The sequence below is a fragment of the Pleurodeles waltl genome, chromosome 5 (genome assembly GCF_031143425.1).
Source record: "Pleurodeles waltl isolate 20211129_DDA chromosome 5, aPleWal1.hap1.20221129, whole genome shotgun sequence".
Lineage (NCBI taxonomy): Eukaryota > Metazoa > Chordata > Amphibia > Caudata > Salamandridae > Pleurodeles > Pleurodeles waltl.
In genome coordinates this window covers 1,411,475,016-1,411,487,320 of record NC_090444.1, presented here as the reverse complement: position 1 = coordinate 1,411,487,320, position 12,305 = coordinate 1,411,475,016, and the positions used below count along the sequence as shown (strand labels likewise).

Below are 12,305 nucleotides of genomic sequence, written 5' to 3'. Positions count from 1 at the left end.
GAATGTACTTTTCCATGTACAGCACAAAAATAGTCTTTAAAAGGGGATTTAAAAAGTCCTAAAATAATGGTAATGGCCACTTTTCCTCAACTGGCAAAAGGATGCTAACAAACATAAATAAGAGTCTTAGATGTGGCGCATGAATGAAGTCCACGAGGGACTGAAATGCCAAATTAGCCACTGAAGGGATATGGTTAGTGCTAGTCCCCTACTTCTCCGCCTCCTTCACATTTATTTCCCAAATCATGCCTCTAAAAAATACAGAGTTACCAAAAGAAAAAGAGGAGGATCATACTATATATTTTTTTAGTTTTAGCTGAGAGATGATGATGCAAGAGGTGCACCAGTGGTGATACCTGGCTATGGAGCAGCACCACTAATTAGGCACGCGGACTAGGTACTAGCAAATCATGTGCATGCAGGCGCAGTGAGCACAGTGAGTGGCTGTACGACAAGCTGCAAATCATGAATTGCTGGCGCAGCGCGCACAAGGTGAAAGTCTAAATCCATGACATCACACTCCTTCCCCAGTGCTCATTCTCACTCAGCACCTTACTAGTCTGACACTGGACATCAGAGCAATAGTGCACATAGCCCAACTATAATCCAGCACAGTAGGAGATGTGCAGTCACATAAAGAGCAAGAGAACCTGAAACAAATACCCGAAATGTCCGACATTCCCTTTCATCCAGTGATGTAGATAGTAACAATTCCCAAGTCACCCCATTGCACCTCAAAGTTGCCTTCATGCCTCTGCGAGAATACCACGGCCACTGGGCAAGGGGCCTGGTTCATGTCCCTTGACAACCTGCTGAATATCGAACAGCACTTTCGAAATATTTGGGAACATTCTCTGGAATTCTTTGAAGTACTGAATTAAGTATTCCAAACGCAATAGTGCTGGTGTGATTCAATTGTTGCTTCTTATTACGCCAATTGAAGTCAAAAGACATTTGGTACAAAATAGTTATCGTTCTCGACAGGACTGTGGAGTTTAGAAAGGCTAGTTTCCCCATACGTGACTCTCACCAAGCTACGTGGGACGTAATGATAGGGCCTAGAAATAAACACAGGATACAGAGTCTGGATCTGGAGGACGTACACTGCCCCTTCCCTCTTCGCACCTCCCTTTTATTAGATTCTCACGTCATAATGGGTGGAACTAAACATCTGTGGACAGTGGGGGGTTTCCAAAGCACTGCCCCTACATGTGGTACCGCCATCCATGACATGCTCCCACCAGCAGCAAATATTACAATCCTTCTCAACCACAACAAAAAACATTGTAATGATCAACATCAATGCAGTCTGCCCAATACCTTCCGTCAAATGTGGTGACATAGGGTCACCTACCTTAGACCACACAGTCTCTGAGTCGAATAGAGGGCACTGGGTTGTCTCAGCTGGTGCCTAGGGTTATTCCTCCTACTTCCCTCTGGTCTCCCGTTGGCGAGTTTTAAAAATGAAGTGTTCCTGATGATCTCTTCACTTCTCAGGGCAGTGATCATGGTGCCCTGGCTTTGGATCACTGTCCACAGATCTTTCTCAATCAGTAATCAAAACTTGCTCCCTAGGTACTGGTCCTTAATGAACATTTAGTCCCCAGTGCAGAGTTTTACCACCTCGGCCTCCGGCACCGACCGTTCACTGGTTGGTCATCTTTCTTTTCTGCAGCATGTCGTGAAGATCAATGGGAGGCAGTTTCCATTGGGGATGATGGAGAATACTGTCTACGACTACCTGCCCCAAGATGGCGTGTCCTAGGGTTTGTCTGGTGGTAGAGTGAGGGGACTGGCTGTCGTCCCTCTAGAATGCCTGGATGGCCCAATCTAGAAGTTGTTGGTTGGCATGAACAATAATATTACTTTGATGAGTATTCAAATGAACCTCTCTGCCTCTCAGTTGGCTTGAGGCAATGAGGAGGGAGGTCAACTTCTTGTGCCAGATGTTCCATGCATTTAGGTAAGCCACAAACTCTTGACTGTGAAATGGCGGGCTATGTTCAGTACAAAGTTCTTTAAGAAAACAATGAGTTGCCATCCTTTCCTCAAGTTTCAGCAAATTCTCACTCGTGACTTGGGAAGATACACTTTCCACCTTGGGATATTTGGTGTACTCATCTATCAAGAACATCCTGTACTGCCCAACTGAGAGCCATCCAAAGTCCAGACTTGTGAAAGGCCATGGCTGCTTCGAATTGGATTTGATCATTATAGGAGCCAGCGGATTGGGAGAGCCAGCTACTTGCACCATTGGAATGGGCATACTGTGGCCTCCACCATTTTGTCCACAAACGGTAATTAAACTTTGCGTCCAAAGAAATGTTTTGTCTTGACTACCCCTTGATGCCCAGCATGTGCCAGCTGTACTACGTGCTCGGCTAGGCTGCTATGAATAACAAGGCACATATCTCTGATTAGGCATACTAAGACATCAGTCGCTAGCTCCTGGCGCACCTGGTATAGCAATGTTAGCACCCTTTGAGCATCTAAAGTCTGGAGGGCCAACTGCTTCTTAAGTGTATCCCATTTCCTAGGCTGTACAGCTGATAAAGCTCGCTAGGAACACTCTGCAAAACCTTTTCGAGGGACAGAGGTAAGAGTCGGGGTACCTCCACCATGTACCTTATTTACTCCTCAATGTCTTCTGCCTCAATGACTCCTCCTGGGTCACCTCTCTCACGTGCCTGAAGAGGTAATCTGCTGGGTTATTTGCTCCAGGTCTGTAGTCAACTCTGCAATCAGTCTTGGGACTGGAGCATCCATTTTTCTATGTGGCGAAGGGGCTTGGAAGAGCTACCCTTGGACAGAGGTATTAACGGTTTGTGGTGACAATGAAGGTGTGTCCGAGACATAGAAGTGGAAAGGAGGACACACCTAATGGATGGCCATTATCTCCTTTTCAATTTGTGTGTACCTCTCCTTGGTGCCACCAGGGATCAGCTGGAATAGGCTGCAGGGGGCAAGTCTCTGCAGGTTTATTGTTGCGGTAGAACCTTCCCTAGGTCCGTCGGGCTAGCACTGACTGCCAGAGTTGTGCATCTGGATGGGTGATAATAGACTAGCATGGTGTCTGCCGATAGTTCATCTTTCGTTCCTTGGAAAGCCGTCACCTAGCCTTCTCCCCAGGTCCACAGGGTTGTAGACTTGGTGAGCTCCCTTAGTGCTGTGCCAGGTTGATCAGATCTGGTGTAAAATTACCACAACATGTGACAATGCCTAGGGAACTTCTCACTTCTGAGACATTAGATGGTACTGGGACTTCCTTCACGTCTCACTTTTGTGGGGTCAAAGCCTATGCCATCTGTGCAAAACGTGAATCTGAAGAAGTTAATCATTTGTCTCAATGCAGAGTAAGCCCTGATTCTTGGCCTCTGTGAATTTCCCCTCTGAGCCGTTTGTGGTGTTCTGGGATCATTTTAGCATACAGAAGGATGTTGTTACTCACACTGATGGCTCCTGAGAGACTTGTGAGCATTTTAGAACACTTCTTGAGCACTGGAGAGGACGAAATTGAAGCAGCGATAGTGGTGAAGCTCCCATGTGTGTCAAGAGGGTCATGATGTACCTCGCCTTGAGATGCAGTGTCAACTTGTGATACCCTAACCGAAGGAGAACCAGCTAGCGTCCCAACCAGATCACTGATGGTGGGGTGAGGTGGAGCTTGCAGTGAATTGCTAAGTTGGGCAACCTCAGGACTACACAAATGCGGAATACACCTGATTGCTTAGGTTTCTTTGTCACTACAATTGGGCTTACCCACTTCGTTCGGCCAGTGGCGTTTTCAATTATCCCAGCCTTTTCAAGTTTTTCTCAAGCAAAATGCTATCCTGCGATGGTATAGGGCTACTGGCTGGATGGAATTGTCAATAAGTAGCTGTATAATAATGAATAATATGTCTGCATATTTCCTCATGCACCTGTTCCCTTTCAAGAGGTTCAAGAATTCGGCAAGAAGGTATGCTACCTCTTCAGTGTGTATTCCAAATGCAAACTTGACCAGTTTCAGAGCCATTGCTGTGCTGTTGCTCAGAAGCATGCATTGCCACTCCTTCACAACATATATGGTTGTGTTCACCCTTCTGTCTCAATGCTGGATTTTATATTGAACTTTAATGAGTTCTCTGTACCTATGATTTATATAACTATATTCTAGCTTTATTGATGGTCTAACTCATATATTTTGCTTTTATATTCTTTGAGGAAACATTTTAGCTCATATCTGTCAGTCTTATTGAGGATGTTACTACTTTATCCTAATGTGTAGATATAGTCAGATATCCTAGTGTGTGAAATACTCAAATAGAGAAGATAGTGACCATTTCAAAGGTTTTGAGAGAGGACATGTATGTGCTGTTTTAAATGATGGTCCCAAAGACCTTTGGGAAGGATGTAAGAGAGCTGTGGATTGGCTGGAACAGGAATACCCTATAGTACAGAACACAAATACACCATCGCTATTGGTCAAAATCAAATATGACACAGTCATTGCCCATCTTAACCCCTTCTGTGCCGGGGACGTAAAGGTTACGTCCACCGGCACAGTGCTTCTGTGCCGAGGATGTAACCATTACGTCCTCGGCATGGAGCTCGGAGCGCTCCCTCCGTGGGCTTAAGGCAGGGATGGAAGGGGGAAGCCCTTCTTTTTCCACCCCTGCACCCCCTCACCCCACCTGATGACATCAGCGCACGATCGCGCACTGACATCATTACAGGGTACCGATCAGACTGGAAGCCATTTGCTTCCAGATAGCGAACGGAGAAACAGGTGAGTTTCTCCTCCTGCGGGTGGGGGGCTTCAGTGAAAGAGGCATTGGGGGAAAGGAAAGGGTTTTTCTTTCCCCCTGTGTCTCTTTGAGCATTCCTGCTGCCCAATCGCATTGCGATCGGGCAGCAGGAATGCCCACTAGACGCCAGGGATTTGGTTTTGTTTATTTTCAATGTTTCTCTGTCGAGGAGCGGCCCCTTGGGCAAGGGTTGCTCCTCTTTGGGGGGCATGTTTGCTGTGGCCTTTTCTGCCCCCTTGGGGGAATATACGCCTATTATTTTTAGGCTGATCTGCCCCCAAGAGCGGCAGAAACCACTAGAACGCCAGGGATGTTTGTTTATATGTTTATTTATGTGGTGGGCATAGAACTGTTGAGGGCAGAAGACATTTAGGCACCAAGGGTAGTGTGTGTGTGTGTTTTTTTGTTTGGGGGTGGCCCCTTGGGCAAGGGTCACTCCCCATGTGGACACACTACTAAATGTATTTTCTGTCCCCCTTGGGGCAGATAGGCCTATTTTTTAGTTGTTACTCAAAAAACAAAAAAGGGGGTCCAGAAAACCACAAAACTCCCTGTGTATGAATGCCTTTTAGTTGCGTTGGGACTTCACCAGAGGACAATGGACCCTAGTCCTCCAAAAGAGAAACGTAAGTCAAATGGCGGTGAGGTGCCCACTAAATAAATATGATTATTCTTCTCCGGGTCCTTTATAAGGACAATGGGTTTACATCAAGCAAGGCTTACATCAGTGTCAGTGTTGCTCCAAGATCAATTTATTATTTGAAAGAGGCAAAAAAGCATAAACGAAGTGTAGATACTCATAGGTCCAAGGGAATGTAAATTAGGCCAGCCAACACGTGTTTCGCCCCAAAAGGTGCGTAGGCCAGGGCTTTCTCAAGGCATCTGTAGTAAACAATGTTGAAGAAAATTGTTAAACAGTCAGTCATATAGATATTTGATCAGCTATTGAACCGTTGTAATTTGAAATGGAGGTGCGGTAAAGATAATACAATCCGTCGCCTGCAGTATTATATTCGAAATGAGGCTATAATACTGCAGGCAACGGATTGTATTATCTTTACCTAATTTACATTCTCTTGGACCTATGAGTATCTACACTTAGTTTATGCTTTTTTGCCTCTTTCAAATAATAAATTGATATTGGAGCAACACTGACACTGATGTAAGCCTTGCTTGATGTAAACCCATTGTCCTTATAAAGGACCCGGAGAAGAATAATCATATTTATTTAGTGGGCACCTCACCGCCATATGACTTACTATTTTTTAGTTGGCGCATCTGCCCCTAGGGGAGGCAGAATCCACTTAGGCACACATTTCTAAATGCTTGATGGTGTGGTGTTTGTCAACTGGCAAAATATTTGCATTTGTGATACAAAAAAAAATTCTCCTTTTTGTTCTAGTTCAAAGCTTTCGCTTTCTTTGCTGTGGCTCCTTGCGGTTTTGGCAGTGGTTGACCTGCAGTATGAATAGTTGCATGTTTTAGGTAAGTAAAAACAATTTACTCCAACGGAGTATTGTTGCCATGCATGAATTACATGGTTGTAGGTGGTGTACTAAATTTAGGATTGTGTGTGAAATTGTCCTTAGATTTGAGCACAATGATATTTTTGTTGTCTTATTTCTAATTTGCTTTTCTTTCTTTCTTATTAGTGGGACATCGTTGGTGATTGCTGTGTCTGTGCAGAGTAGTTGCTGGTGAGTCAAGCTTTTTCAGGCAAGTGAGCGGTATAGTTTTTTGAGTTTATAACTCTTACTGACAAAGCTACACTTTATTACTTATCTTACACAGTGCTGGTTGTTGGTGGAGCATTTGTCCAGTTACTTTTTGTAGGAAAGATCATAGCTAGCCCCAGTATGACCACTCAGCAGGTGGTTGGTATGCTTTTTGAGTCATTGTCTGATCATGATTATGAGACGGACTCCCTATCTGAGGCAGAGGAGGAAGTGAGAGATTCTGGAAGTGAAGTTTCTGTCGGAGAGGAATCTTCTGATGAGGAAGCCACTCTCTGTGCAGATGAAGGGCCTGTTTTAGAGCAGGACACTGATGTGCCATTAGTGCAGCAACCTGGGGCTGAAAGGTTTCCCGTTAGAAGACCTGAACTCTCGGTTGCCCCAAACATGGAGCAGCCAGATTTGCCTGCCTTTACTGGTCTCCCGGGGTCTAGAGTCAATAAACAGAACTTTATGCCAGTCAATTTCTTTGAGTTATTTGTGGATGATGTGTTTTTGGAAGAGATTGTTGAGCAGACTAATTTGTATGCGGAGCAGTATTTGAGGGACAACGCTGCTAGACTTATGCCACGCACTAGAGCTACCCAGTGGATTACCACAAATGTGGAGGATATTAAAAGGTTTTTGGGTTTGACTCTTTTGATGGGGTTGATAAGGAAGCTGTCACTGGCTTCTTATTGGTCTACTAGTCCCTTGATGGCAACAGCTATATGTCATAATCGGTATTTGCTTCGTCTTAGGATGCTGCATTTTGTTGACAATGCATTAGCCTTGCCACAAGATCACCCTGATTCTGACTGTCTTTTTAAGATTGTGTCTGTCCTTGATCATTTTGTAGATCGGTTTTCAGAGGTCTATGTTCCAGGCGAAGAAATAGCTGTGGACGAGTCTTTGGTCCTCTTCAAGAGTCGTTTTTAGGCAGTACATTCCTAGCAAGAGGGCACGATATGGAATTGTATATGCTGTATGAAAGTAGTACAGGATATGTGTATAGTTTCCATGTCTACACTGGTAGGGATTCAAGTATTGACCCCACGGTTGTCCTCCCACTTTTGGTGTTACTGAGAAAATTGTGTGGGAACTTGGTAGACGACTATTCATCAAAGGTCACCATTGGTATGTAGATAACTTCTACACTGGAGTGCAGTTGTTCAAGGAATTGTTTAGAGTGGACACTGTTGCTTGTGGCACAATTCATTGTAACCGGAAAGGCTATCCAAGGGAGCTTACCTGTAAAAAAAAAAAAAAAAAAAAAAAAAAAAAAAAAAAAAAAAAAAACTTGAGAGGGGACAGTGCAGTGCCTAGCGGAATGATGAGCTGCTAGCTTTGACATTTTCAGACAGGAGGGACGTCTACATTCTAAGTACCATCCATGATAAAAGTACTTCCCCCGTGACTGTTTGGGGCCAGGTTGCTGAAGTGCGCAAACCTGTGTGCATTTTAGATTATAATAAGCACATGGGAGGTATAGATAGAGTTGATCAGAGGCTGGAACCTTATACTGCTATTCATAAGTCTTACCTTTGGTATAAGAAGATAGCAATTCACCTCTTCCGCTTGGCAACTTTTAATGTTTTTATTCTGTTTAAGGATAGGTCTCCAGAGTCAAAGATGACATTTGTGAATTTTCAGGAGTCTTATTGTGGTGGAACAGGCAAGAGTTCCTAGAGAAGCCGTGGTGGAGGATGTGGCTAGATTGAAAGATCGCCACTTTGCTGAACTTATTCCTCCCACACCCAAAAAAGACTTTCCAGCTACGAAATGTAGTGTCTGTGCTTGAAACAGTATCTGGAGGGTGATTGCCCTTCAAAGCCTGGGCTGTGTGTGGGTGGTTGTTTCAAGAATTATCACACCCAGAAGAATTACTGGGAACTACCATGAGTTTATATTTTCATGTGTTCAGTTTCATGGTTGGCATTTTTGTCATGTACTTAGTTAGAGCTTTTGTGTTTGCAGTTTTGTAATTATTTCTAATTAGTTAGTGGTTTCTTTGTTTAAAAAAAAAAAAGTGATGCCATTGTGTGTAGAGTGGCGCTTGGCTGACGGTGTACATATTGAGTTGCTGTTGGCTAGTGCAACACACTGCCAGCCAAACGCCAGTCCACACACTCCCATCAACTGGTGTGACTGCTGTATCAGGCATGTGGGCATATGTAAGTGATGGGTCCTTGTGTGGTGCTGTCTGTCGAAGCGTGTGTTGTAATGTGCTAGGCCCGTGTCTGGCGGCGTTAATGGTCTTGTGCATGTCATGTATGAAAGGTGTGTGAATGGACTGTAAAGCAGTTGGTGCCTTGTCGTGGCTTTACAGCTCACGAGCTGTGAGTCACTGGTTCAGTTTTTTGGCCTTTCAGTTATTATCAGTGCATTTCATTTTTGTGAAAACTCTTGTTAATAAAATTTGATCCACTGAACCATAACTCACCCTCGTGCCAAATCCAACCAGTATGTATGGTAAAAATGACAAAACCTGCTCCGCTGTAATCAGGCGTCGCAGCACTGCTGTGACACGCTAGGTGTCTCGGTTGGGACCCGATGATAAAGCATGCCACCAACTTGGTTGGTGGGTGAGGGGTCTTTTTAACATAACCTAAGTGAGTCTATTTTCACAATTTTATTGTTTGGAACATCACATAAGTATGTAGACACACCAAAATGATCTATTGCAAAACTACCTGTGTTTGGGGGTGGGGGGAAGAGGACCTATGTTTTTGGTCCCGGGTGCGGCCTTCATCCAGGGAAACCTACCAAACCCAGACATGTTTTAAAAATAGACACCCCAAGGAGTCCAAGGAGGTGAGGCTTTCCTGGATCCCCCAACATTTTCTTACCCAGACTCCACGGCAAACCTCAAAATATGCTTAAAAAAGCATATTTTCCTCACTTTTCTTTGTAGGATCACCGCTGTGGCTCACATTTCCTACCACCCAGCGTTCCCCTCAGTCTCCCAAGTAAAATGATACCTCACTTGTGTGGGTCCCCAAAGCAGAGTCAGCCTAAAAGATGTAGAAAAGAAAAATATGTGATTAGCAACTCGCTGTGCTATCCCTTCAATCTCTAAGGTTGTTGGCAGTTTTTTGTTGCAGGCACCTGGGTCACCCACACAAGTGAGGTTCATTTTTATCGGGAGACTTGGGGAAACGCTGGGTCGAAGGAAATTTGTGGTTCCTCTCAGATTCCAGAACTTTCTGTCACCAAAATGAGAGGAAAAAGTGTTTTTTGGTCAAATTTTGAGGTCTGCAAAGGATTCTGCGTAACAGAACCTAGTCAGAGCCCCAAAAGTCACCCATCATGGATTCCCCTAGGTGTCTAGTTTTAAAAAATGCACAGTTTGCTAGGTTTCCCTAGGTGCTGGCTGAGCTAGAGGCCAAAATCCACAGCTAAGCACTTTGCAAAAAACAGGAGGGAAAAAGGCTTGGCAGCGAAGGGGTTAAGGTCAAGGTTCCACAAACGGAGATGAATAGGCCCAACATTTTCCAGACATTCCAAGAGGCCGAAGTATCTGCACATGCTTATTTTGAGAGACTTATGCAGGATTATATGGAACATAGCAGTCTGAATGATCCTCTTGAAGACAATATGGGCTGGATTCTCACCTCTTTTGTGCAAGGGCTGCAACTCGAGATTAGCAAGCAGCTCATGCAAGGTGTTCTCTGCTGGCAAAGCAAGCTTGTAGATGAAAGGATGCAAAATACTGCAGTGACATGCCGGATGCTAAGAAAAGAGGGCTGAAGGAGAAATTCATGGTCACATACAACCCAGGTAAAACAAAATGGAGGTGTGAGGCGGTTAAAATTGCCCAGTCCAGGACTAGATATTGGCCCCAGCATAGGAATAAACATGCAGAGAGTCTCCATGTCATATGGATGAAATACCCAAGGAATGGAAAGAGTTTGATGAGGTATACCAGGAAACAGCAAAAGCGTTTTAAAGAAAGTTACCCTCTGTCACATCTGTAACAAGGTTGGTAATTGGAAGCCAGAATGTCGGTATAATCCTGATCGAACAATGATTGATGCCCAAGCTGCAAGTTTTGTGATGCAGGGACAGATTCCCTCAGTATCTAGAACCCCTATGGCAACTTCAAAATCCCAATACCTGGGAGGGGGCAAAAAGGGAAACTTTTAGAATTCAAAAATCTATTTGGGTCCCCCGCTCTTCATTCAAGGCCACTATGAGTTAAATAAAAACAGCATTTCATCCCCAGAGTAAAAAGGCTAGGAGTTTTTCTAATAGTTACGTAATCGCAAAAGCTTTTCTCTCCAACTTTGAGCCATGGAACTGATCTTCCGATTTTTATAAAGTTAAGTTGGTCACAAATTGAGGCTGGAGAGGGTTAAATTGTCATGTTGTCGATTGTTAAACAGTCTGTATGTCGTGTCAGTGTATATTGTATTTTTGGACAGTAAGATATTGTTTACGGGAAGGATGAGGGGGTGGTAATGTTTTTCTAGTTAACGTTTTTAGTTTAAAAATTGGGTAATTCTCTGAAGTGAATAACATGTTGTTTTAAAGAAAAAGTTTGCCTAAAAGCATGTAAATAAATTGAAAAGTCATTACATAAATAAATATATGGTCACATTAATACATGTTGTTGTGCACCATCATTAAATAGTGCCTAATCACTAGGCACTTTCTTTTTGTCCAATTATATAATGGCCTAACATCACTGACGTAAAATTGGCCCAACCCTATTAATTGATCTAACTTTTAGAAAGTTGGCATTTTCCTACACTTTGTGCTCGCAGCCTGTCTTGGGTCAAATTATTGGGGGTAGCTGACAGTGAGACTTAGTGAATTCCTTCCAGTCACACAGTAGAGAGAACAGGTGTGCCTCAATAGGCCATCTGCTGGCAAGATGAGAAGCAAAGCTGATCACAGATCCACTTATAACTGAATACCCTGTGCTCATCCTTCACATACAGGGCCTAACAGCCCTATACTGGCACTGCAGCCAGCTTGGAGCCAGACTAGGGGAGTCAGGAAATTCCATGCACTTCAGAGAACCTTTCCAGAAGCTGCTCCCACCTTCCAGAAGAAGGGCACCAGGGTATTAAAAAAAAGCCTTCAGACCCACTTTTCAGTTGTCCCGTCCTGTCCAGCTCAAATATTAATGCATAGTCCTCAGGGAATCCTTTGCCCTTTTTGTGTAAACTACGTAACTAGCCAGACTCCTTTGAAACTGCATATGTCCTAAACCCAAGCCAAGAATCTTTCCTTTGTAACACATGCAGAGATACAACACAAGGTCACGGAACCCATCATTGTGAGGAGAGAGGGGATTGGAATCTAGCATTAGGCAAGTGAAGAACCAAGGGCCAGATGTACCAAGGGGTTTTACCCATTCTGTGTCTATGGAAAAATGTTTTAGTACATATGACCCCAAATGAGGTACAGATATAGGGACATAGTGGTGCTGTCAAGGGAGGCTGAGAATGGTGGAGAGATGCAGATGGGAACATCTTAGTGAGTCCGACTATATTGATTTCCCTGTGTCCCATAGAACATATTCTTGAATAAACATGATTCTACTGGATCATTCTCAAGGCCTGAGCCCATCATCGCTAAAGCATGGGGTGTTGCACTTTTGGATAATCATCATCCTGCTTTACGCATTCTGGATTGGGAAAGGCCTAGTGGGACTAGATGCTTTAATTGTAGAAACTGTAAGACTTTAAGTTTGTAAGAATTTGGGTTATTGGTTGAGAGGGGTGGGAGTCCTATTCATACAACAACCACAATGTAGATGTAGGGGGGTCATTACAACTCTGGTAGTCACTTGACTGCT

The 12,305-nt window shown here is 44.0% G+C and overlaps 1 protein-coding gene across 1 annotated transcript in view; it reads right to left on the bottom strand.

The window, feature by feature from the left end:
• The window catches only part of LOC138296505 (CD109 antigen-like), a 775,136-nt gene that overhangs the window by 743,140 nt on the left and 19,691 nt on the right, over positions 1–12,305 (bottom strand). The gene's annotated exons all lie outside the window — the stretch shown is intronic.